General features: G+C 47.8%; 1 protein-coding gene across 3 annotated transcripts in view; it reads right to left on the bottom strand.

Moving 5' to 3' along the window:
* Positions 1 to 25,062, bottom strand: part of grik4 (glutamate receptor, ionotropic, kainate 4) — a 181,289-nt gene extending 156,227 nt beyond the window's left edge. For 2 of the 3 annotated variants that reach the window (XM_041073539.2, XM_041073541.2), the window contains exon 1: positions 24,258 to 25,062. The gene's annotated coding sequence lies outside the window, so the exon portion shown is untranslated. The remainder of the gene's footprint in view (positions 1 to 24,257) is intronic. The other variant, XM_029171198.3, reaches the window with a different exon arrangement.
* Between the last annotated feature and the right edge of the window lie 1,556 nt (positions 25,063 to 26,618).

The following is a 26,618-nucleotide window of genomic DNA, read 5'->3' as shown; positions in this document are numbered from 1 at the left end:
TGTAAGTACAGACAGCAGATAATGAAGGCAGATGGTCTCCATTCATTTTGAATTATTGGCTTGAGATGAATGAACGTCCCAACGGTTCCTCACTGTGTCTTTGCACAGTCTCCATAATGAGACGTCTGCCTATGCGGTGCTGCAGCCCATCATTTCCCACACCAGCAGTGCTTATAGACAGCACTTATTAACCTGCTGTACTGGAGCTTTTAAAGGTCAAACATCTCAATTAGCATGCGGTAAAATGTGTGAAGTCCTCAGTTGTTGTTTATCCAGGGCAAATCTTCCCGACCTTTCAGCTTGAACGCAAACAGGAGTCTAGTGAATCAACCTGTAGAAAACCAAAATGCATTCAGCTGGTGGACACAGATACAACCACTGGTTAAAATGCAAGAACGGTGCTTCATGAGCAGCTGAAGAGACAGGACGAGGTTCCATGTTTAATCCATCCTCTCCACTCCATCATTTGCAGCGTGTTCGTGGGACACTAATAAGGTCCCGTAGACCCTGAACTACATTATTGAACGACGTGTAGTGCTGGCGTGTCCTGATTTGCTTAACATTGCAATTACATGCTAAAAGCAATTAGCTCATTAATTCAGACCAAAGCGAGGGGACAGATAACGTCCCGATACCCATTTAACACGTGGTGCGTTGGAGAGAGTCTCACACTCTCCCTCACCCCGCGATTTTACATTTTGATGGTTTCGCTGGTCACATCTCAATTACCTTAACGTGACTATGTGAATGTCATGCAGCTCCGCAGCGCACGTGTGTGTGTGTGTGTGTGTGTGTGTGTGTGTGTGTGTGTGTGTGTGTGTGTGTGTGTGTGTGTGTGTGTGTGTGTGTGGTCTGCCATGAAGACAAATGACTCAATGAATAAATAAGTTCTCTGTGTTCGTGTGCTGGAGCAAATCAAACAGCATACGGACCATGTGTGTGTGTGATTGGTGTGTTTGTGTGTGTGTGTGTGTGTGTGTGTGTGTGTGTGTGTGTGTGTGTGTGTGTGTGTGTGTGTGTGTGTGTGTGTGTGTGTGTGTGTGTGTGTGTGTGTGAATGATTGGTGTGTGTGTGTGTGTGTGTGTGTGTGTTTCTCTCCCCATACAGCCATTTTTACTGTTTTATCTTAGATTTTGTAGAAGGTCACACAACTTAATTAACATGCCAGAACATCTGGAACATCCTGTTACAGATCCTGTTGTTTGACCGGGGCAAATACACTGACCTTTCACCATGAACACCACTGTGCTGACTGTTCTGTGTTTTCTTTGGGTCAACACGACTGTGAAACCTACATTTCCTGTACTCACACACCCCGATTTTACCCATCTACACACAAAAGATACTCTCATTCCCAGCAGAAGTGCTCCTGGGGACGTGTGCTGTTGCTATTGTAAACAGCTGGCATAGTGCCACTGTGCAGATGACACCAATGTTCACGTGTGGGTGTGAATCTGTTCTACTTTTATAAATGAAAATGTGCCCTTTCCCTCCATCACCTGCAGCTCAAGAACATCTCATGCTCCTGGTTAAACCATTAAATGCTTCAACTAAAATTCTAAATCCCAAAAAGATTTAATTGACAAGTTACATTAAGTTGTACCTAATACTACAGCAGTAGTGACTGATGATTTCAAAAGGATAGAACACGCCAGACACTGTCTCTAAACTGTAACAGATGCTGTTAATCTCTGTACCAGAAAGGATGAAAAGATAAAACACAGCTCCTCAATTGTTCCACTTTCATACAGCAAATCCAGCTAAAATAGGTTAAATACAAGCATATCCACGTGTCAGAAGTCATAAGCTTCATCTATTTATTATGCCATTAATGCCGGATGGAAAACTCCTCACAACACAATCCTGTGAAATGCAAATTACCATTGATTCAGTTAACGTATTCTCTGCAGATCAGTAAACAAAACTCCAATTACAGTGCATTCAATCATCGTCGGCAGCGGCTGAATATAACGGCTATTATGCAACAGCATTAAAAGCAAAAACTATTCCTGTAATAGACAGAGAGGAGCCCTTCAAAGTAAAAGGCAGTGGCTGAAACTGGAGACTGGCGTCGGACTGGAACTGGATCTGCTCATTTAAAAGTTCTTGTGTGGTCTGAGCAATATTAAGTGATCTGGTCCAGAGGCACCATAAGACTACAGACATGCTAAATGAATAACAAGGCCTCTGAAGACCGCTTCCTGCCTGAAACAAAAGACGAGGGCCGTTTACTCCCATGTGCTGGCAACTGTTGGTCAAATAGGCTGAAAACGCACCCCCACATTTACGCTGGCGTGAAATTGAATTAAAGCGTCAGCAGGACCACTATTAACAGTGTGACAATTCCAAAATTGCACGTTTCATTCACATCAACCTGCCTTTGACACGTTTCTCTAGGTGGGAGTTACAAAATGAAAACAAGATTTATTGGCTTGAATCTCTGTACAGAGAGAGATAAGGGAGCTCCACAGTTAAATGGGATTTAGGAGGAAATGTCAGCTGGACTCATCTGGGTGATAGAAGCATAGTTTAGTGGCCATTAAGCAGCAAAAACAGCCCTGCTTACTTGGAGACTGATAGATGAGGCGGCCGTCTCCGTTCACACTCCTCCAAGTCAAAACGCACAAATCTTTGTTTGTGGCCGGTGGTTCCTTTGTTCCTGGCAAACACTCACGCAGCATCACTGTAGAACAGGAGCCGCACGTCCAGGCTTTGTAATGAATAGCAAATCAAATTAAGGCCCTTCTTGTCCTGCTCTGTTTTTATGTGGACTAATGATTATTCTGCCCTAATGAGTTTGCTGCACTGCCCACTGGCCCGCTGTGACACCCAGGGAACTGTTGATAATGAGGTTGGATGCAGGGGACGGGGGTGAGGCATCAAACAGGGCGACGTTCGGAGCGCGGGTAAGAAAGGCCGAGGCGGGCGTCGAACCCGGGGCGATTGAGGAATGAGGAACTTCAGTAATTAAGACGCGATCGCGGCCGTGAGAGGAGTCAGACAGCCGAGAACACGGGAGCAGAGTTAAACGGGGCGTTGAAGAAAGACAGAGAGGACACGAACAATCGTGTCACCTACTTACTGTACCGGTGCACGCTGCCCAGAACCAAGAAAGGGGCCGTTACTTGCTTCAAAGCGTGATTCAATGGGAATCACATGACCCCTTCCGGAGCACAGGTCTTCATCCGTGCTAAGCTGAGCAGACAGAGGGAGCAGACGGATCGGGACGTGGCCGTGTCCGACAGGTTGGAAGGCCCGCGTTCGCTCCATGCGCCCCCAAAGGAAGCCATGGCGACATGCTGATGTGTTACGGGTCAGGGGCGCCGGCTGAGTCAACACAGAGTGGGAGAGGAGGCGTCTGTGTTCCTGGGAGCAAACAGTGGGTGAAGACGCGCGTGGAAACCAAATACCGGTCGTTCATTGGCCTGAGGCACAACTAACTACTGTATTAACCCTAAAAGTGTGGAAGATGCTGTCAACAGCATATTCGTATGCGCTACGATATGAGGAAGCATTTAGTACAGGCGTCAGAATTCAACCTGAGACTTCTGTCAGCAGGCGGGTCATCACTGAGCGCCGGTGACCCAGTTTCACCGACGGACGAGACAAAACACTGCCTTCACCGCGTCTGACGGATGATGTTGGATCGGGAGCCGTCGCTCCATTCCTGCCAGCGTCCCAATAGTTAATCCTGCTTCATTAATCCACAAAAGCTCTGTGAATGTCAGTGTTGACGCTCACGGAGCCCATGACGAATGTCCTCTGTGTTGTCGTCACATTTCTCACACTAAAAACCTGAAAGCGTCTCGTGCTTTAAAAAAAGGATTAAATTATGAATGACTCATCTATATCTACACTCACAGTATTAATCTATTACTGCACTGAACAGTAATAATAACAAGTCGAGCCTGCACCTCTGCACCTTTAGAGCTGTTCAAGGATTTTTACAGGCTTTTCATTGTTTGCTAAGAGCCAGTGGTTGCTGAAGTACCATCGGATTTTGCAGGTCATGACTAAAAGAGTACTTGACCAGGAGAAGAGCAAAACTCTGTGTGTGTGTGTGTGTGTGTGTGTGTGTGTGTGTGTGTGTGTGTGTGTGTGTGTGTGTGTGTGTGTGTGTGTGTGTGTGTGTGTGTGTGTGTGTGTGTGTGTGTGTCCATTAATGGGAGAGACTTTTATTTTCTCAGTAATTCATTCCCTGCAGTACTTGATTAAACGTCACACTGCCAAAGACTTGAACCCAATCAATGTCCTTTCTGTGGGTTTTTTTTAAAAAAGTGTGTGTCTGATGACAGCACACACACACACACACATGCACATAATGGACACCAAAGTAATTATTGTGGCCAAGAATGTAAGAATGTAACAGAAGATAATGAAAGATCAAAGATTTAAGTAATGACCTCACTTGATCACTGATCCATGATGATTTAACATCTACAGCAGCCAAGCGCTGTGTTAAACTGTACTGTACAGTTTGGCCTTCGATGCTAATAGGCGCCGCAATAAATGTTTCTTGCGAGCGACTGGAGGAAAATGATTCAATCACACTTAAAATCGCATTTAATACGGGGGCTGAATGAGCGCGAGATCTACAGCATCAGGACAATTTTCCATGCGAGTGAGACAAGACTCAAGCACGTTCAGAACAGAATCAGCTGAGAGGTGAGGCCGATGGAAGGTCGTCAATGCAACCGCCTGAGTGAAGCTGCGTTTGGAACAACTCTCCGCCGTGAGATGTGGCGGCGAGCGCCGGGGACCGAGGTGCAGGTTTAAATTAGCCGGTGGGGACCCAAGGCTCAGACGGAGACTCTCAGCCAAACAGCGCTGCATCCAGGCACGCTGCTTCTAATTAAAGGAGCCGTCACGTCCCATTGAGCAGGCTGCAAATCTGCCCAAGGACCAGTAAACAGTTTACATACGAGGGGATTCACCTGAATCCGGAAAACGCGCCCGCACGTCTCTCGCGGTGTTGACGAAGACGGGGGGAGAAGGAGCAAGGTCGGGAGGAAGGAGACAAAGAGGAAGAGGGAGACGGGACGAGGCTGCGATGAGAATGCAACGCAGGGCCGGAATACAGATGAGAGGGGGGAGAAAAAAATGGAGGGAGGGAGTGTGAAAACAGAGGAGGAGGAGATGTGCAGCAGGATGAGAGAGAGAGAGAGAGAGAGAGTCATTCAACATCTGTGATCATGAACAAAGCTGCTGGATTAATCAGGCTGCGTCACGGTGCCACAGGGGGCGTCCGCTCTGTTTGGCCCCGTTCACATCACCGCTCACACTCACACTCGCCCCCGAAGCCCCTGACGCCGCCGGGAGGCCCGACCGGAACGCGCGGCCCGTCAGAGGACAGCGCCGAGCGCTCGCTGTTCCGGCACCAAACGAGTGTTGCTTCAAATTAAACAAAGAGAGGAATCAAACAAACGCATGAAAAACAGACCAGTTTAAACACACACAAAAAAAGCCTCGATGCGTTTCTAGCTTCAGCGCGCGACTAAAATAGGCCCCGTGTGTGAGCTGTGCTCCCGATTTATCATCTGGCGTTAATTAATTGCCAGCTTGACCGTGCGGTACCTTCAAACCGACTCATTATGTGGACAAGGGAGCCACGTCACTGAAGTGAGGCTGCAGCGGGTTAACGTGGGTCTGCATCACCCCCCGCCCTCACCCCCCAAAGAGCAATGGCTGCAAGTTCACGGTCCCGTTTAATTTCTCTCACTATAAACGTAAACTCCACCCACTACACGCAGTTAAAGCCGGGTTTATGAAGCAGGCGGCATCAATTAGGCGTCCCTAGCTAACATTTGTAGTTTCCCCAAGAATCGCAGTAAAAAATCCCCATCTCGGGCCAAGAAACGCGCCTTTGACAGTAAATGGAATTAATCTGTCCCATAACACTGGCCCGGATTTATGCCGCTAAACTTCTCTCCTGGAGCCTGGTTTACACCCTACATATAAAACTGAGGCGCGCTGCTCATGTGTAATTGCAGACGAGCACCTTCTTTCGCTGCTTCAGCTGATGGATGTGAAAACAAACCGCACACGAACACTGACACTCATCACAAGCAACGGCAAAGGCAAATCTTTCACTGGAGGACGGGCCGACGGGAGCGAGATGAGGGAAAAATACACTCAATGTGGGAAAAATTAAATATTAATTCATAAAATGATTAAGTACTTAATTTATTAGTACTCCAAACCCAATTCATTAGTCAGTGCACTGTTTTTTATATTCCATCTGTAATAATGAAGGCAACATGGGCATCAGGACGCAGAGAGAGACGAATCCAAGACGCAGTTTTCAAGGACAATTTTAAAAAAGGTGCATCATCTCTTTTTTTATCAAAAACGTAAACAGCTTTACAGCAAGAAACGTCTTTTTAACTTCAACTTGAGAAACTTTCTCCGCCGTCTCGGGATAATTGGGAAATCTCCACGCCCTGCCCACGGCCGCCGCGATCCCGGCAGCCGTTACGTAAGGTTCGGTAAGAAGCGAGCCGCTCCAATTAACGGTAATGAGCTCAAATAGATCACGACAGCGGGAGTCACTGCGGCCCCGGTCCTCAGTCTGAGCTGACACACGCACAATCCAGCGGCGGACCGTCACACGGCGTCGCGTCACGTGACGTCACATCACAGCGCGCCGCTCGTAGCTAATTCTGTTTTGCGTGCGTCTGAGACGTAGGCTGTGTCCGTGATCTAAACAGATGTAAAGAGGCTGAGAAATAATGAGTCTCGACTAAATCCGTCACCCCAGGCGCCGAAGTCACCGTTTCAGAGAAAGGCAGCTGGCAAATGTTTAAATACACTGTTGCCTGACTTCAGCATAATGACTCCAATTGGAAATGAAAAAAGAAAAAGAATAATTTACTTCCTTCGAGAAAATAAAGACGCCCTGTGATAAAATATCAATATGTGCACAGCAGGAGTCCGGCGCTGGGGCTTGACTGGAGTCTGAGGCCGAAGGCACCCTGCAGCATTCAACAGGAACGTCTTCATTGATGCCATGGGAGAATTAGCCTCCATCCTCCAGCACAGACACGTGCACAAACAATAAGGTGGGAGGGAGCGCTGGAGCTCAGAGCCCTCCTCCCCCTCCTCCCCCTCCTCCCCTCACTCCGGGCCTTCGTTATCAATCGTGCCCAGTTCTCCCAGGGCTCCGTAATTTCCAAATAAATAAATCATTAGTGGCTCCGGCGCGAGGATTAATCGGTGGCGGCGTCTCCTCCTGCCTCTCGGTAGGAGAGCGCCATCACTCCCACCACATTCACATCCAGCCCCATCAGCAGCAGCGAGCCAGGCCCCGTCGATTGGCAGCGCTGACGGGGGGATTAGGAGTGGCAGCCTGGAACCTCCACATAATGCTCAGTTCAGCTCTCTCTCTCTCTCTCTCTCTCTCTCTCTCTCTCTCTCTCTCTCTCTCTCTCTCTCTCTCTCTCTCTCTCTCTCTCTCTGGCACACACTCTTTCTTCCCCTTGTTAACTAATCTGGTTTTTCCTAAATTACTTCACGGTTTATCAAGAAGCGAGTGTAGCAGAACCATCTACTCATAGTATTTACAGTGTCGAAAGCGTCGCAGTAACTTTGAGGGGAATGTGTGGACGGCTGCTCTGTGTGGCTGAGCGACTGAGTCGGGTTAGAGGAAGCCGGAGATGGGAGCGCTGCTGGGTCGAAGCCAAACGAGCCCACAAAGCAGTCAGAACAGGCAGCGAATCGTTTCCTCTATCAAAATCAAAAAGGCCTTTATTGGGTTATGGATTCTCCGCAAAGACAATGATGAAAGACAAAGTTTGTTTGTAGCACTTATTGTATAGTTTAAAGGATGTTTTGTTTCCCCCACAATGCGATGATTACAAATTAAGAAAGGCTAAGAAATAATCCTTGAGACAATTATGGAACAGCTGCATCAAGACAGCTGCTTTAAAAAGAAACCAGCTGTTTAACGAGGTTCTGATGTTTATGTAATAAGTGCGACGCACGCGGCTCCTTTCCAACTTCTCTTCGTGTCCGCGGCCGCTGGAATACATTCATCACAATCACGGGGAGGAAGAGTCGGGACTGCAGAGGAAAAAAAAGCATCTATTCAGCCGTAAAAGAATTTCATCATCCATCATTTTCCACTCTCGATAACACAGTGTCCCACCAAATCATTGGCAAGTCAACCTCACCGCTATTATGCCGCGAGATCCTCGGCGAGGGAGGAGCTCGACAGTCTATGAAGAAGCACCAAAGTGAGTCACAAAGCACAGGATGGAGCGCAATCATATGAAACAATTCAGGTTCATCTTCCCTCCACTGTTTAGTTCTGAGCTTCAAGGCGGACGCCATGTATGTTTTATGATTCCAAGCTGCTCCGGCTCAAACGCAGCTCGGCCGAGGTCCAGGCTCCGACTCCCCAGGAGGCAAAGTCACGTTATTGAAGCCATTCTGTATTAGATTTACTTCTGTTTACAGCTACACTATACTGAAATATGCCTTTATACTGTGGAGGAGTAACTCCAACAAGCTACGGTTGTTCCAGTGTTTTAGGTTATTAGTCTGTGTAAGTAGTAAACAGATGTCTTGGTACCAACAGGTTCACTTACCTGACTGGCTTCAAGAAAACAAGGTACATTAATTAACTCTCAGTTTGGCACAAAGCAAATACACCCAAACAAAACCAGAGACACACACTGCTGCCGCCTACGACAACGATCCTTTTGTCTCACAGCTAATAAAATGACCTGTGTCCTGGCATTTTGAACAGAACACCAGGAAAAAGACTTCAGGAGATGAATGTGTCATCATCAACTCCTGGATCCAGGACAGAGCTCCAAATGTACCTCTCATACCAAATATATTGCTTCACCTTCACCACACAAGAGGTTATGCCTGTTTACAGTAACTCTACCTGCTGTAGTCACAGCACAGACCCATAACAACAGCAGGAGGACAGTGTGCTTTTGGTTTGGGGCTGAAAATATCCACTTAATTTTAATGAAAAATGAGTTAAAGATAGTTGCGAGAAGCACAAACTCACAGCCCATACGTCCTGTCATCTTTTTTAAGTCAAATACGCCATAATCTGGGATTTGATCCTAATTACTGCCAATGAGTACATTTTCTCCCATTAACTCGCCTAAGGCTTTAAATTCATGCATAATGCCAAATAAAATGCACATCAAAGATCTGACAAAACAAAAAGATGTTCAAGAAAGTGTTATTGGAATGCTTTTAATATGAATTAAAGGCTGTACACTACTCACTGCTTCACTCGTTTAAATAGAAATCCTGCCGTGAATGAGACGATGAATCCTAACTGTGGAGGAAACGCTGAGTGATGGTCAGCGGCCGGGTTCGATGGTCTCGGCCAAAAGAAGCGTTGGGTCACTGTGAAGTCGTGATCACAGCTGTGTAGAAACCCAGTGCAAATGTTACATCAGTTCTCCACAGAGTTTGCTTTTTAAAAAACTTTGATGTCAAGAGCATTGTGTGAATGTTACAAATAACCTGCCATGTTTCTTCAGATGCTGATCACGGATGGATTTCAGTTCGTGGACCTTTCTGACGTCTCGAATCTGTTCTTTTAGCCGAGCAGAGATCATGTCGTCGGCTTGAGTGAGTGCACGCAGTTCACTATTAGTCCCTGTTTGTGTATGTACAGCATCTAAACATGTAGACGTATAGCACATGTGAGACTTGGAATGTTCCAGGTTAGATTTCATTTATGTTTTCCTCAGACTGATCAGACACTGATTTCAAGTTTCTTTAGAGTCAAAATCATCACGTAAGTTTGCCTTTGGAGTCTTAGATAATAGAAGAAAGAAAGAGGAACAGCTAATGATCTGTGGGGGGGGTTATGATACAGTATGTGGCTGTGTATGACCAACAAAAGCATCCGGATGACCTTTGAACTCTTTAAGGTTCGGTTCTCCATTTTGATCACTTACACTTGCTCGATCTTACACACACACACACACACACACACACACACACACACACACGTTTTACCAAGTCTCATATTATCAGAACAGAAGAAGGCAGAAAGATTTCAAATTTCCTCTAAGCCCCTTAAGCCGTAAGCGGTGCTTTGGTTGTCTGTTTGCCAAACGTGATCCAGCAACACTTAACGATTAGGATTCTTCCAGCGTAGTAAATCTTGAACATGGTGTAAAGTCTCGATGAGAAAAGACACCGACAAGGACACGACACCGACGTCAGGCCGCGTTTGACGGCTCAATTAAAGGACCAGTCATTTACAAGTGTACAGATGTGGGGAAGGAGAGACCGCCAGTGTTTTATACATGTACACACACGTGCTTTGCTCGTTTGGATCCATTTCTTCAGCCGTGCTTGGATCCCGGTTGGCCTTTCATTGTTTTTTTAACACTAGACATTAAAAGAGAACTGAACTATCAGGCTTCCATTTTCTTTTCCTCCAGCCGTGCTCTGTGCTCACAGCTTCCCGTCTCTCCCTTGCTTTTCTTTGTGCCCATGCACGCGTCAGAATGTCAAATGATAGGGGAGGAGAGGGGACAAAAACGATAGCCTCCATTTCCAAGGAAGAACAACAGTGAGGGAACATCTAATTACTCTTATGAGCTCATGCCAGGCACATTGTGTGAATCCTAAAACACAGTTTCCGTGCACTATCGACATTCTGCTCCGAGACCGAAGCCAAATAACAGGAAAGCGTGGGGGGGGTGGGGGGGTGCAGTGAATGAACAGCAACTCAGTCAGGAACAAAGGGCACGGGTGCCGATGAGAAGGGCAGGAAGACGGAGTGGGCGGGGAGGGGGGAGTGGTGGGACGGGACTGACTGCGGGGAGCGCAGAGGTAATGGATGAAGGCCGGAGCCATTTCAATTACCAGGTAACGCATCGCAGCAGGTATCAGAGAGAGAGAGAGAGAGAGAGAGAGAGCGAGAGAGAGAGAGAGAGAGCGAGAGAGAGAGAGAGAGAGAGAGAGAGAGAGAGAGGGAGAGAGAGAGAGCGAGAGAGAGAGAGAGAGAGAGAGGGAGAGCGAGAGAGAGAGAGAGAGCGAGAGAGGGAGCTTCACCTTGCCCAAGCCCAAAGCAGAAAATATTTCCCCTCATGCTGTAAATGCATCACATCACAGAGAAGCTTCTTTTCAAGCTGTAGTAGCTGCTAGACGTAATGTAAAAAACCAAAAGAGCCAAATATACAGAATATTCCTACCAATCTTGTAACCTGATCTCATCCGTGTTAGCTTAAGATTCATTCATCAAAGTAACAATTAGCCAAACCACTATCACCAGCACAGGTTACTGTGAACATGAGGTGACAGGACCCCACTTTGAGGGTGAAGACCTGCTTCAAGCCCAGTAAACAGCTGGCTGGGGTTAAGCATTTGCTGCTGTTTGTTATGGACGGAAAGCATACGCTCGGTGAATAGGGTGTTTTCTGCAGAGACGCTGTCTAACCGTCATGAAACCAGTCAGCTTTAATGATACGAGGCCAGAACAATGCCGCGCGCTACACGTGGGAGCCGGATTTATTTATAGTTTAAGCCAGATACTCGTCGAGCATCAAATCCATCAACACTTCACTGAAAAGGTTACGTAAAGCAAACTTACATTTCCAGCTTAACCTTTACAGGAGCATAAAGTGCAATTCTTCAATAAAATGGATAGAGCGGCAAGACATTTCCCAGAGAGGCTACGGTTTGGTGCTACTAACCTTTGAACCAATGAGTCCTGGTGCCCGAGAGCTGCAGTAGACGGCCGTGGCAGGAACTAGTCTGGACGGACATTCTGAATTTATAATGAGATTCACCTAGATTTCCAAATGTAGATGCAGCGCTGAGACGATCACCAGAAATAACTGGGCTGTTTTCTTTGAATCACTGCTGACACTGAGCATAAACCCAGAATCTGTGAGCCCAAACGTCTCCCATCAACCCCGCTCCTTCTCCTGCAACAGATCAGAGAGCTGTTAACGACGCCCGGCGTGAGCCCCCGACACGACTCCGCTCCCGCGGCGCCGCGGGCGCTCGCGGGGACGTTTCGCGCGCGAGACGGGGGCTAAATGGTGAAAAATGGCATCCAGCGAGGCGGGCAGGACCCTGTCCCCGGGCAGTTGTTCGGCGCGTTGATCTACGGCGCGGGTCACCTTGTCCGCCCATTTACAACGGAGCCGCAGCGCGCCCAAACCCAATTCAGGAAACATCGGGGAGAGCGGAAGATGAATCATTGGGTCAATACGTCGGGACGGCCCGGCCTCACCTCTGAGCAGCATCTTATAACACTTAACCTTCAGTTCAGATAAAAATGTCTCAAACGGCCCTTGGAGGAACCGAGGCGCGGGGCAACGCCGTGTTCATCCACGCCGGGTGCCGCAACTCTATCATATACAATGATCTTCGCATGCAGAGGCTCGGGCTAATTGAAGGCGTTAAAGGGGAAAAGAGCAGCAAGGAGACGTCACGGCCACGAAGCGACTTTTTAGAATCGATGCATGGGATAAATGCAGCCGGCTGCATCCGCGGTGCTGTGTTCAAATGCAGCAAGACCGCAGGTCCCAGTAGGACGCACAGGTACCAGTGCCTCATTGTGGCAAAAGCTAAAAGGTTTCACTGCCTCCACATGAAAACGGCTCCTTTCCCGGCTTTATGGACCTTTCGGGGCCTTCCTGCACCGGCGCCGCGATTAACCCCACGGTCCTACGGACGAGGCAGGTGCTCCCCTCATAGTAAGCCACAGCATCTGTGCAGTGTAATCAACTTAGCATTATGCAGAGGGGCCTGATGAGATTCTAATGAGGTGTCAGCAAAAGCTGCCACAGTAGGCGTGCGCTCGCCTCCGTACCTGCAGCCGAGTGCGGTGTGTTATGATCAGGACTCACATTTCACACGGGAAACTTCATTATCGCACACACACGTTGCAATCATAGTTAAAGCAAGATTCCTTTGGCCATAAATCCACAAAACTGCAAAAGCAAGTACGACATGACAACTCAGTTTTGCGTCTCCTCCGTGTGTTTGCGTGAATTCGTACGCATTAATGAACCCCGTGTGGGCTGCGTGTCTTTCAGAGGCACCTGGCGAGAGTTGCACTCAGCCAGATGCCCTCTCCACAGCGCACAGCACATTTCCCAGAAGGCCCATAGGCAATCACACTCAGGAGTGATTCATTATGGCATCACTAATAAAGCCCTGCACGGTGAGGAAAAGCCGGGAATAAGTGGACAAGCCACCACGTCGGAGGCACTGGCAGCAGAAAGTCACAGAAACCTGTTGAACCTCGATGTATATGTTCCAAGTTTTACAAAGTCAAACTGAAGAGAAACGAGTGGAGGTCATGAGCGACTGCGATCCCTTCTCATTTGCCAACATTAGCAGGGTTTTTCTTGGCGTCTCCAGGCAGATGATCTAGATGTGCAGCCTGTTCGGGCGTCTGTAACGTGAGGAGGACACTGAAGTAAGTCATTTGCTTTTTTAAGGGAAGACCACGTGTAGGAAATCTGTAGGAATCTGTTTTGGAAGGAGGCTTAAACAGCGGGAGTGGATTTTCCCTCTCTCAGTGACTAAGAGAAAAAGAATCTGATGATGTTCATACTCTTGTAGGAAACTAATATTAGTTAGTGACTTCAGATATCACTTATCACTGACCAACTCTGCTTCTCTCTCGTCTTTGATGGTGTTTTCGTCCCCCGGTTTAAGCTTGGATCTGCCTGTGCACAATATACACAGCAACATTCCTACTCAACAAATCTGTGTCACACAAACATCACGCAGGCCAGTTTTTGTTTGTTTATCTTTCATCTCCGACATCGAAGCAAATCGGATCCTGCGAAGGATCCTATTTATACACTGCGTTTCTATTAGAAGCGCTGCCAACGTGACGCGGGCACGGAGGCTGGCGTCACGTCAACTTCGGCAGAAACCGGTTAAACCAGCGCTAGGCTGAGGCTGTTTAAGTGCTACAGCTGTTGTCTTTGAAGTAACTGTGCTAATTAGTCGTCATTAAACAGCAGGTCTGCACCAGCTGAAGGCCAATGTCTGGACGTACGAACGGGACCCTGTCATCACTTCTCCTCTGCAGATGCAACAGACGGATGGATGACACGGGCCGATGCGATCCTCACCCTCTGTATAGAGGCAACCTCCTGCTACAGTACTGGACTTATCTCCGTCTGCAGCCTCCCCCTCCTCCCCCCCGGCGACTCCGATCGATACCCGACTCCGCGGAGCACGCCGGGGTTTGAAGGGGGTGCTACTCCGCTGATCCCAATCGCCGCTCCTCAGCAGATAACGGCGGCACAGGACGGACAGTGCAATAATTGCCCGCAACAAATTTATCTGGTTTCAACACTTTATTTCTCCACTCCACTCATTACGCTAATTAAGACGGTAATGGAGAGCGGAGGAGATCAGAGGAAGACGGTGGCGTCTAGAGAAGCGGAGCCTAGAGCTGCGCTGAGCCAGAGGGAGCGTTAGGAACGCGGTTCTGTTAAAGCCCGTCCGCCTCCGATCCCTGACGCTCGGCTGCATTCATCACATTCTGAGGCGCCTTGGTTTAACTCACTTACCTCCCTCTGGTTCCTGAGTAATAACCCCCCGACCTAGCCTTTGCCGTGTGAGAATTCAAATAATAATATCATCCATTTGCGGAAGTTGCGAACCGCCGCTCATGTGACCTGCTGTTTGGTGAGGAAACCATTAAGGATGAAAAGAAGCTGTGCGAGATGGGTAAAATATTTAATTTCAGAAAGGGTCGCGAAGTCTACGAGTTTCTCTACCAACCACATTCTATTCAGATCAACCAAGGAATGAAAAGAACACGGTTTACTAAGTGGCTGCTGCTGCCAGTTGTTTACTCAAATAAGAACATTGTGTTCCCCCAAATAATAATTTGTCAGAATTTTCATTATTATTATTTCTTTTAGTTCTATTCAACTATTTTTAAGCAAAATCCGACGTCTGAAAGCAGCAAAAAAAAGCGTAATCGGCATTCGTAATGGAAACTATGCTGACAGTGTAAAGTTGTTCTCTTCCTGAAACAAATTGCACCACAAATAAAAAGAACAGATGCAGCGAGAGATTTCGGAACAGATGTTGGGCTAAGCGTTCATTATTTGTTCTGGAAGCGGCGCTGCAGCCCGTTGGCTCGCTTTGCTCTGGGTAATCACAGAAATGGTCTTTGCTCAAGTCCACTCCAGAAGCATCAACGCTTCCCATCGAACCAGAGTCATGGCACAGTTATCAGGCCAGTGCTCATAAAACACGTCTTATCTGATAGTTCAGCATGGTGAATGTCTTCTGTGGTGGACGGGGGGGCGTTCACAGCTGCCACCGAGGCTATGGGGCCACACCCAGTCCTCAAGTGAACCTAGGAATCATACAAGATATATCTAATAATCATCTTATCTTCAGGAGCAGACTTGAACCAAAATCCCATGATAGATGGCAAAGCCTGCGAAGAAGGAAACCCTCAACTGGAATCAAAGCAGGGGTGACATGTGGAATAAGTCGCCGGCTGAACTCAAAGCACAGACTTGAAACTGCAGCGTGTGTGAGACTCCGCCAGGAAGAATCCAGGTGCGCAAAGCCGCCCGGGACGCCGCGTCCCCGCATCCTTCTTACCAACGGGATCAGGAGGGACGCTGTTAATCACAGAGGGTTTTTCCCCTCGAAGAGTGATGCAACCAACGCTCCCGGATGCAAACGGGGCACAACTGTCACAGAGAAGAACGCCGGAGACTGTGTAGACGCCGCGTTTCACATCGATCATGCAACACATGGACGCGTACGCTGGGAAATACAGCCAAGAGGGCTTCACCACTTGCTTCTATTATAGTAGATGTGAAATAATGTGTGGTACAGTAGCCCGCGTTCAGATAACATTCAAATCGGGTCAGGCCTAATTAATACATGCGCTACATCATGCTAGCTGTATTGTAACATTGTAAAGTTGTCTTGAAACTGAATAAGAGCCCAATTCAACAATTAGCATACTGCAGATCCCTTTTTGTGTTACTGCACTTCTTAATGTAGTGACAACTTAATGTAAGCCCGAGAGAGAAGTAATCTGTGCATTCATGAGTTTTATGCGTGGAAAAGGTCACAAAAGGATGGTTCTGTAATGATGAAGGATCGTGTGCAGCAAGACGGTGTAACCGAATTAACACTTGAAATGTTGCCACTGTGTGTGTGTGTGTGTGTGTGTGTGTGTGTGTGTGTGTGTGTGTGTGTGTGTGTGTGTGTGTGTGTGTGTGTGTGTGTGTGTGTGTGTGTGTGTGTGTGTGTAATGGGGGGGGGGGGGGCTCATAGATTTACATGACTTCCTTTTCCCTCTTTGTTCTTTTTCACTACAGGATGTTTACGGCGGATGTCTAACATGACTGACCCGAGCCAGCATATTTCACTGTCCCTCATTATGACAAACAAGCTCATAAGAATTCCATCACAGGCTACTTTTATAATTACTCCTCATTTTAATTATCATATCCATCTATCATCTACTGCCGAGACACGATCAAGTCACAATATACAGGGGGCAGCTGGACTCCATCGTCAAGCAGATCTGATGGAAATCCAGGTCATTTAAGCTTCGCTCCAGCTGCAGGACCGTTTGTGGTTTGACTGTAAACGGGAACCATTATCTGCTTGAACGAGAGGCAGGCAGATTTAACAGCGAGCCTCACAAGTAATCAGTGGACCAGGGGTCTGTCCTGGAGTTTAAAAACCAAGTATCCAGGTGTGTCAGCAAACGGCAGAACCAGTTTACAGGCACATAAATAGCCTTATTACTGGAAACCCGTGTCTACATGCAACTGATTAGTAACTACCTCTCCTCTACCCAAGGACTGATTTCAGATTCATGTCTAAACTGTAGAGACAGAACTGAACTACAATTCTGCCATAGTTTATTATTTTGGGGAACTTTATTTTGCATAAAGCTTGATGTGTTGAAACTGATCGGTACAAAATGTGTCCATTTTATGGTTCTACTCTTTCTGTTGCATAGTTTTCTCACACAACCCCCTTTTCCACTGTTCAGATCTATTTCTATATTCGATCTATATCTACAATTGAAAAGTGAATTGCGAACAGTTTTGAGGTCGACTCGTCATATCTGAAACGCTATTAACGCCCATACGTCATCTGCTGCGTTCATCAGAACTGGATGAGCTCACAGACTACAAACAATCCCTGGGCGTTCAATTTGCGTCCTCGGATGGAGCGAGTCTCCCTTTCTTCGCTGCAAATCTCCCCAGTAACTCTCTGGCCGCCGTCGGAATACTGATGTATTAATTTCCCCAGTCAAAACACGGTGAAGAGCCATAATCCCAAAGCCTCTGCGCAAGGACATCCTCCTTAAACCTTAATCACCTTTACATCTCTTATCTGCCCCAGCTCGGAGAACATGATTAAAAAGTGTCCAGGACATAGTGCCTCCACACCTGGGATGCGACTCGTCCCCACTGCCACATGTCAATCAATCTGAGAGGTCCAGCTGTGAAGGGACTCACACCTGACCGGTTAAAGCGGCAGCAAAGCCATGTGGCGTGTGCTGTACATTACGGGGTCAGAGCAGAAGCCGTGGGGCTGAAAAGACAGATCTGCTGCTCCACAAGAACGTGGAACGACAAGGAAATGGTAAAAATAAAAATAAAAACATTTACAAAGAAAAAAGACTCTAGCACACGATCTATGGCTGGGGGAAAGAATAAGCCTTGGGCATGTATCCTGGGAGGGTCGACAGAGAATATAAGGGCTAATCAAAAAGGGGAATGAGAAGGAATGAAAGGACAACAAACACATGAGCTACATGTAAACGAACAGCTGATGCCTTTAAACAGAACAAATCACAAACGTGTGACAAGATGGAGAACAAGGCATCAACACTGACAGGCTACAGGAAAACAAGGTCCACTGTTGAACCAAAGGAAGCTGAGTTCAACAGGATTAACAGGATCTTTTCACCTGGAGCGAGATGTCTGCGTTTAAGCCTAATTATTCAGTGTTCACTGCTCTACCTTCAATCACCAGTGAATAGATTTCCTCATGCGGAGTTCTAAAGAAAACGCTGTTCCGGTGCTATTTGTACCATTCTGAGGTTTTAGAATATTTTCTAACTATTGATCAGTGGCTGAGGAACGCCCTGTACTGTTGCTGCCGATCTTCAATACTAAAGCGTGGGTCTCTGTATGTTAAATAAAATCCTGCCCTGGCACAAAGCTGCTGGAAGGAATCCAAGGTTCTGCAGCAGACTGCGATTTACGCAGTAAGAAAGCAGCAGGACGTCTTTGTTTTCGGGCCCTCTTCCTACTATTTTCCAACTAATTGTCGTCCTAAATGGTGGCTCTCGTGCGTTGACTTTTTATGGCTCATCCACAGAAGGACACGGAGGGGCGAAGCGCGGCCTGGCTGCCATGGCAACCTGGAGGCCTGTGCTTCCTGCTAAAGCACAGGCCTCCACGCAGGAAGTCCAATTACAGGACGCTACCTAAAAAGTCAACAATATCTGTTCAGTCCACTTGCACATTATTAGTATACAACTTTTATGTGTTACTGGTTTGCAGCAGTGAACATCTACCTTCCCCATTGTTGCATGATAAGCGTCAGCTGAGGTCGTTTATCTGCGTCAACACTCCGCACGTCAAAAATAAAGACGCCTTCTATTTAAAAAAACGTTTTAACCTGAAGTTCGTGTCCTTCGCTGGAAATTAAATTTGAGTCCCTGCACGTTTCATTCACACCGGCCTTTCATTTATGCATCGTAGGTTCATAAAATGTGCCCACAACCTCTTACTTGTAAGTACTTGTGACAATAAATGGTGATTTTATTTCATTTCTGTCTTAGATGATTAATCGTTCACTGAATTTGCAATTTTTCCTCTTTTTTTTTTTGAAAGCAGGTCAGACTGTGACAAAAATCTACAGTTTCTCCTGATAAAAGCACTGTGATGCGTAGATAGCTCCCATATGCAAGCATCCATTTTTAGCCCGGTGTCACTCTCTCTCTCCTCCCGTGACATTTGGAAAACAGAAAAAGTGGATCTGAAAGTGGGTTTATTTTGTAAAGGCTGTGAGGTTACACCAGCGCCGCGCTAAACGACACGTCTTTTCTCCTCCACAGCAGTGCATGCTTCTAAAAGGCACTGTAAGGGGTGGATGTGTGGTAGCTGATTAACCTTCACAACTTAAGGGAGTTAAGCTCCCATGTCCAATCCATCACCTGATCAAGAATGCAATGAGACCATGAATCTTACTTCACTGTTCTTGTCAGAACGTTGCAAATGGTCCCTGCAGACATGAGATCATGTTTGCTCGGGCTGCTGCGTGTTGGAAATAGAAGCAGAACATTCTCTTTGGGCCGCTACCTCTTATCTTTTAGCTTCACTCGGGCGCTTTATTCACTCGTGGACGCAGAGGGAACAGAAAGGGATGCGAGGATGTTTGAGGGGGAAACAGCTCTTGGGCGGCTAATGCTAACCGACCCTGACCTGCAGCAGCAACACCACATTAGCTGTTTGGGTTGCCAGGTTGTGACCATCTATGCATTCGATTACTGTGGCATCAGTCTGCAAATAAATACTACTGAGGAACAAACCTTATAAACCAAATGCACTTTATAATCACCAGAAGCCTTAGTTTAATTCTTTGGATTTGCTTCAGGGGAAAAACTTGTTTGTGTTCATGTGTTCTCTCTATCTACGACTACATCACATTAGAAGACACTTGTATTTGTTGCGAGTCTGTTGTGTGGAGCTCTCGTGACTCCGGTGTGCGTATTGTTCTCCGTCTCTCAGTATGTGGTGCCGAGAAGAGACACAATCTAGGGAAAGGTCGCTGCGTTTCAGGAGGGGTCAAGCGTCCGTTGCAGCCGAGGGAAACGCTCCTTTCCTGTCGGAGCGTTTCATTAAACAGGAGGATGAGCTCCGACAAAACCTGCTCGGCTCTTTTACGCTCCGCGCTTCAAACAAACAAACTCTGGCAGAATTTGTGTTTGTTACCCAACCAAAGTCTGGTGACACTTCACAGGAGCTAATTTTAGCCTATTTTCAATTTTATTCTGCCGCACAACTTTTCCTGTTTATGCGACAGCGACTAAACGCAGAACGAGTTTCAAAATAGAAGCACAGCTAAGTAGCCTTTAGGTTTCATTAGCTGCTAGCATAATGCAGATACTCCTGTTCTCCTTCGTTTGCTCATCACACTCTATCACCAAGCATCAATCAGCTCAATTAAAAGTTAACGATTTCAGTAAATCATTGTGCAAGAACAGCCAATCAAAACTGTGCATTTCTTCCAACTCTATAAAAGGAAACCTTTGAATATAGAAGACCTGAGCTCTAGTCACTGTCCTTTTGTTCCTGAGGTTCTTAACGTACCTTCAGCAGCAAGATTTGTTATTGCGCCACTGAATTGGATTTGGCTTCGACTGCACCAATCACACCGAACATGAATCAGTTCCACTTGAACCAGAGTCCATTTTTTAATGTTCCTTTTATTTTTTTTTTACGTAACTAAATCAGCGCCGACCTGCGGGACCTCAGCTGACAAGTAATATTACCTCATTTATCTCAGTCAAAATATTTTGCCCACAAAAGAAAGCCACACAGCGAGAAATAACATCGCTGACAATATAATCCGCGGCTGAAATGGCTGTCGGATGTCAGGGTAAAGAAAGGCTGGAACAGCGTGTTCAGACAGGACCGGTGCCACTGCTCATAGCAATGACCTTACAGCGTAAGTGGGCAAAAGACAGCGGCTGACAGCTACACAGAAACAGCAGCCTGTGGAGTTTGAAAGGATCCAGCCGGTTGGGTTTAGGATTAAATGGACCTTTTGAGCCGGCTGTAATTTACTAATGTGCTCTGTTTAACTGTTTGGTTTCAACGTGGTCCTTCTCCTAAGGAAGCGATATGAATATTTACAGCTTGTGCCGCATTGAAAAGGATACTTGGAGAGCAGTCGTCCACACACGGGGGAGCGGTCGGCGGATCGGGCGACGGCACAGGACCTCGTGTGTTTATCACATGGAGGGCGCCGTTACTGTAACCTTGAGCAAGTGACTCAACAGGCTGCCGTATGCATAAGGATGATGAATATGCTAAACGCGACCTGTCGGAGGAAAAAGCACAATCCTGCTCCTGCACTTTGCTTGTAAAAGATGCCACAGCTCATGCGGAGGCCTCAGGAGGAGTCGCTGAAGGACGGCCCCTCAGTAAAAGCAGGCGGCACCTTGGGCTTCGCTCAAATCGTGCTTTAGTTTAATACTTTGACTCGTTGAGCACGTGTTGCACTGACATCATCAGTTAAGAGCGGATGATTGATATTGGTTAATGATTTGGTGAGACCGGGTTCTGTTGAGTTACGTGGGGCTTGTAAACTGCACCTCCGAGCAGTTTAGGTGCAAGCTAAGGAGGACTCCTTCGGCGTATTGACTCCTGACTGACAAGTGTGACGGCGGTGAAACGGGCCCAGCGACGACACACACTGCAATTAACTTGCTATTAAAATGGCAACTGTCTATAAAATATCTGCCTCGTGTTTTCTGACCTTTCACCCGTCAAATCACAGTCATTTTCTGCCGTACTCTACCGCTGTGTGAATGTGGTTTACACAACAGTTTTGACCTAAATACACAAGCTGTTATTTCAGCACACGAGGTGTTGACTGTTCTCTTAAATGCCTTCGCCTCCATATATAGATCTGTTTCCAGCACTTAGTGTCCAGACTCAAATATTCTGTGAATGCATATATAAAAAGGGTTATTCATGCAATTGCAATAAGGGGGCTGTTCAAAAGTGAATCAGAACTAATGCTATTCAAACATTATGGTCCATGTCTCTGCTGCAGCAACAGTGCAGCTGACAATGTGCTGACCGGGCCCCTGGCGGAACCTGATTACCAGCCACTGTTCCAGGTGGAGCAGCTGTCAGCAGTCCTCCACCCGCGCTGCCCCGTTCGTGGCGCATCGCATTGAAGCCCCGAGCGTCCAAACGGACGCGGTAAATGACAGCCGGCGGGCGAGGTGAGCGGCGCCGCTCCAGCCACCCGTCCGTCTCAGGCGCTGAGTCATGAAACGCAGCCGTGAAAGTCACAAGCTGCCGCTTGTGCGGCTCCCGCGTCCACCGGAGTGCAGAGTAACACCGGGGCCGAGTCCGGATAGAGCTGCTAAAAGTACAACTCGTGTTTGAGGGCGAATCCAAAAGTGAAATCCTCGTGGCTTGAACAGCTGTGACAGAGACTTAAGCTGTAGGTCACAGAATCCTCCCTCCTCCTGTAGAACCGGCTGCTGCTGGCGAGGCGCCGAAGCAGCCTGTCTGTGCCGTGGACTGGGTGAAGAGTGCCTGACGTGGGTTCAGAACCACACCGGTCAAGTGGAGCGAGCTCATTATATATACGGAGGCCACAAACAGACAGAAATCACTGACGGAGGCTTAAACGTAAAGCGTGAAAACAGTCACCTCAACTCTCCGCTCGTCAATAAAACTAAATCAAATGTGTCTTCTTCAAATTGACAAAAGTACTTTGTGATCCGTTCGAGGGTCAGATAGGAGGTTTGACCCATGAGCACAGCACCGCCCGCCGCCTCACCGCCAGGGGTTAGAATTTAAAAGCACTAGATGCTGCAAACTGTGGAAACGGAGGCTACATGTTACTGTCCTCCTGAATTCAGCCATCTCGAATGTATGAATGTATTTTGTCTACGATTAAATTGTGTTTGGGTTTGTTAAGTTATTATGAAATAACCTCTTGTCATCTCACTAAACTGCCAGATTTTTTTTATAGTATAAATTTCTATTGCAGCAGGGATTAGCGTCCAATAACTGTAAAATAATTCCTAATCTGAAGATCCAATTGATTAATCCCCACATGCTGACATTTCAGTGTTTTGGAACAAAGCCTCTGCTCAAAGTGTTTTTTCAGTACAGCAAATTGTTTCATGTGCACCCAGTTCATAATTGCGTGTACGCATTCCAACGTTATCACCGTCCATAATTACTCAGCTGTCAAACTCTTAAGTTTGCCTTCGAGGCATCAGCTGTAGCACTTGGCAGCAACAACAGTGTGAACTCGAATTACCAGACGGCAGATGAACTTATGAAAATGAAACTGATTTTGTAGAGCAGACAGACTTCCCGACTTATCAGGAGCCGGAGACGGCAGAGAGGGTTTGTGTTTACGGATGCTGCATTTATTCACTGTGGGATCAACACAGCGCTGGCTCAGTGTCAGCCAGTACCAGCGTGTACTAGTACTAGCAGGTGGTTACCAGCAGCTACTGGAAATGAGAATCATTGAGTATGTCAGCTATGATAAAATATTTCTGATTATGAATAAGCACTGTTGCACAACAAGCCAAAACCATGACAAAATGTTTTCAGTGATGCATTCTGACCATCATCGGAACAGTCATAATAAGGTTGCGGAGGCTGCTGCTTTTCCCCCCGGTGCTGCTCATGATTAGTGCCTCAGGTCAAATCTAACCTACACTGTATTTACCGCCGCATCACTGCAATAATAAAGTGAGAGGATGAATGATGGGGGTTTGCGACCACGCTATAAATAAAAGCAGCACCTGTGGAAACCAGCACCGGTGCCAAAAACACACGGCGATGAACCACAAGGTGGTGCCAAATAGAGCTGCTGTTTGACCGAGCATCCTGTCTCCATCTAAATGTCATTACAACACTTATTGTAATTTATGGTTTGATGTTTTAACACAAGGAAATAGGAAAGAGTCCGAACTCCGCCCCTGTGAAGACCAATAAACACACAAGCGCGCAATCGCTCCTTCCCGTGATGAAATTTCCACCTGATCTGTATCACTCCACTTAAAATGAATAGTTCATCATCGGCCCTGCCTCCGTCCGTCACGACCGGACCGTCCTCACCAATTAGTGATGTCCAAGCTCTTACCGAGGCTCGGAGACGCGCTTTCGCGGCCGCGGCCGCGCACGGACGCGTCGCTCTCGGCTCCGCGCGCAACAATTAGCAGCAGCGGCAGCGGTAGCGGCGGCGGCGACACTTTTCCGCCGCAGCTGGAACCGAGGGAGCGGAGCAGCCATCGACGGCGGACACCGGGCGGCGCAGAGTGTCGTTTCGTTACCGAGCGTGCGACCAACAATCAGCCCGAACTTCTGCCGCACAAAGAAGCGCCAGCGCAGCGGCTTTGGCGCACAGGCGGCTCGCTCAGCCGCCGGCAGACCGCATATTTGCATCACATTTGAAATTTCAAACATGCGTATTAGTCCTCGTGCCGTATTCTGCGTCTTTCCACTTTAAAAACTCCGTTGTCTTACCCGAGTATCTGCTGCTCCTTTGCTCGGGGTTGAAGCGTATTATACTCTCTGTCCCCGTCTCGCGTTCGTGTCCATTGGCTACGGGAATATGTGCTTTAAGTAAGAAAAGCCTAATTGCAATGCAACTATGCCCCGTTTAGTTCAGTGGGTGTTACTCCGCGCCTCCCTCTGCCCTGGGTGTCTCAGCGGTGGACGAAATGCGTCGCCGTTCAGCTCAGCAGCTGTCCAGGTAAATGAGATCTTTAAAAGACCAAATCGTTTCCTGTTTGATGGAGCACTGACGCACCCAGTGAATAAAAACCATCCACATCTCAAATAGTTGGAGAAATATCCCTCCTCACTCCATCCCCCCGCAGATAAAACTGTCTTTTCTCCACCGGCGGAGAGTTGCGTGTCTCTCCTCTTCGCTCTTCGCCGCAACTGGCTTACAATCCGACAGTAAGGTCTCTGAATCACGCTCGTTCCGACGAGCACCGGTGATGCTGCGTATCCCGCATCTCACTTACAAGTGAGGGAAGCGCGCAAAAGCGAGAAGGCGAAAAAAAAAACAAGCCCAGGCGGTGAATTCGCGCTGTGCGGTGCTTCTGCGGGAGACCGGAGCCGTGAACGCCGCACAAAGCCCGCTTTCTAGCGGACGCAGTCCTCCGACGCTCGACTGTCTCCACTGCGGTCCGGTGGAGAAATGCGGAGCAGAGCGAGGTGCGGGCGAGATCTCGAGCCTTTCACTTGCGCGCACACACGCGCACAGACGGAGGGGACCTGTTTTGTGCCTCCTTCACATCTCGACGGACGAGACGCGAAGGAAGACGCTTCCGACTCGCAGCGCGTTTATAGGAGCGTTGAAAACTGCATTAAGGCTTAATGAGTGCGTCTGATTAGACGTGGGTGGGGGGGCATCGCTGGTCGTAATAAGATAATCGGATAATGAATATGGAGCATTTTGATTTGGCTAACTATAAAAATGGCTTTCATATATTTTAATGGCCCGATAGAAATCCAGTGGGAATTCAGCAGCAGCACCAGTTGGAGGACACAGACAGCAGCAGCAGCAGCATCAGCATCGCTCCAGAGCAGGTGAAAAGTACACTGTAACCTCTGGAGGAGAGATCCCACTATCAACAAACAGCCTGCAATTCTACATCTGCTCAGGTCTGTGGGGATTTAATGGGCGGACGATAAGGCCACGCTTCTGCCCCTCGTCCTGCTGTTGCTTAAGGTTTGCCTTCACACACCAAGTCTCCAGATTCAGATCACCAGCTCATTACACGGTTAGAATGGAAAGCTGCACCAAAGGAACGTCCATCCTCACGAGTCACAGGCTCAGAAGCAAAGGACTTGAATGTCAGGACACCACACACACACACACACACACACACACACACACACACACACACACACGCACGCATGCACACACACACACACACGCACGCACACACACACACACGCACGCACACACACACACACACGCACGCACACACACACACACACACACACGCACACACACACGCACCCCTGCGGTTACATCAAAGTGGGGTCTCACCATTGTCATAATGCCTTCCCTCGCCCCTTACCCTAACACTAACCATCACAACTAAAGGCAGACGTCCAACCTTTTGCTCTAATCTGAACCAAAACTCAATTCTAACCTCAGCCCCAAAATCACATCTTAACCCTCAAACAGGCCTTCAAAGAAGTGAGGACTGGCCAAAGGGCCCCACAAGTGGCCTTAGGGCCCCACTTTGGTAGAAAGACAAGTTTTTTGGGAGCAATTTCGATGTAGCCACAAGGACCCCCCCCCCCCCCACACACACACACACACACACACCTGAAGGGTGAAGGCAGCTGCTCACGAGAACTGTCACGGAGCGTCAGAGGATAACGTGTGGAAGTGTTCACTCCTGCCTCCCAACCCACCCTCACTACACCCACCAATCACACAACACCCGTCATTACAGTGGAGCTGCAGCGGAGAAACACCAACGAGCGGCTCAGCCGAATGCAACTGAGGCACTTCAGGGAGAACTTCCTGGAGGTGTGGTTTCCTGCACACGGAAGGAGGTTCGCTGAGCAGTTAGTCCTCAGCTCACGGCTTCAAAAATGAATGACGTGACAGGAAAGCCAATCACTTATAATATTTTTGTTGTGATACAATAGGGGGAGGTGGGGGGGGGGGGTGGATGGCAAGTAAAAACTGTGGCACCAACGTGAAAGAGCAGCTTCTTTTTCTAAAGACAGACCGGTTTCCCCCGTTTCCACTGACCTCAAAGAGCTGAAGGCATCTCCACACAAAGTCAGGTAGGAAGTCAGACAAGGCATAAAGACAATGCTTTTTTCTGTCTGCGTAGCCGAGGTTGTGTTTTG

Source organism: Betta splendens, chromosome 13 (genome assembly GCF_900634795.4).
Source record: "Betta splendens chromosome 13, fBetSpl5.4, whole genome shotgun sequence".
Lineage (NCBI taxonomy): Eukaryota > Metazoa > Chordata > Actinopteri > Anabantiformes > Osphronemidae > Betta > Betta splendens.
The sequence above is the reverse complement of the archived record's forward strand: the minus strand, read 5'-3'. Positions and strand labels throughout refer to the sequence as shown.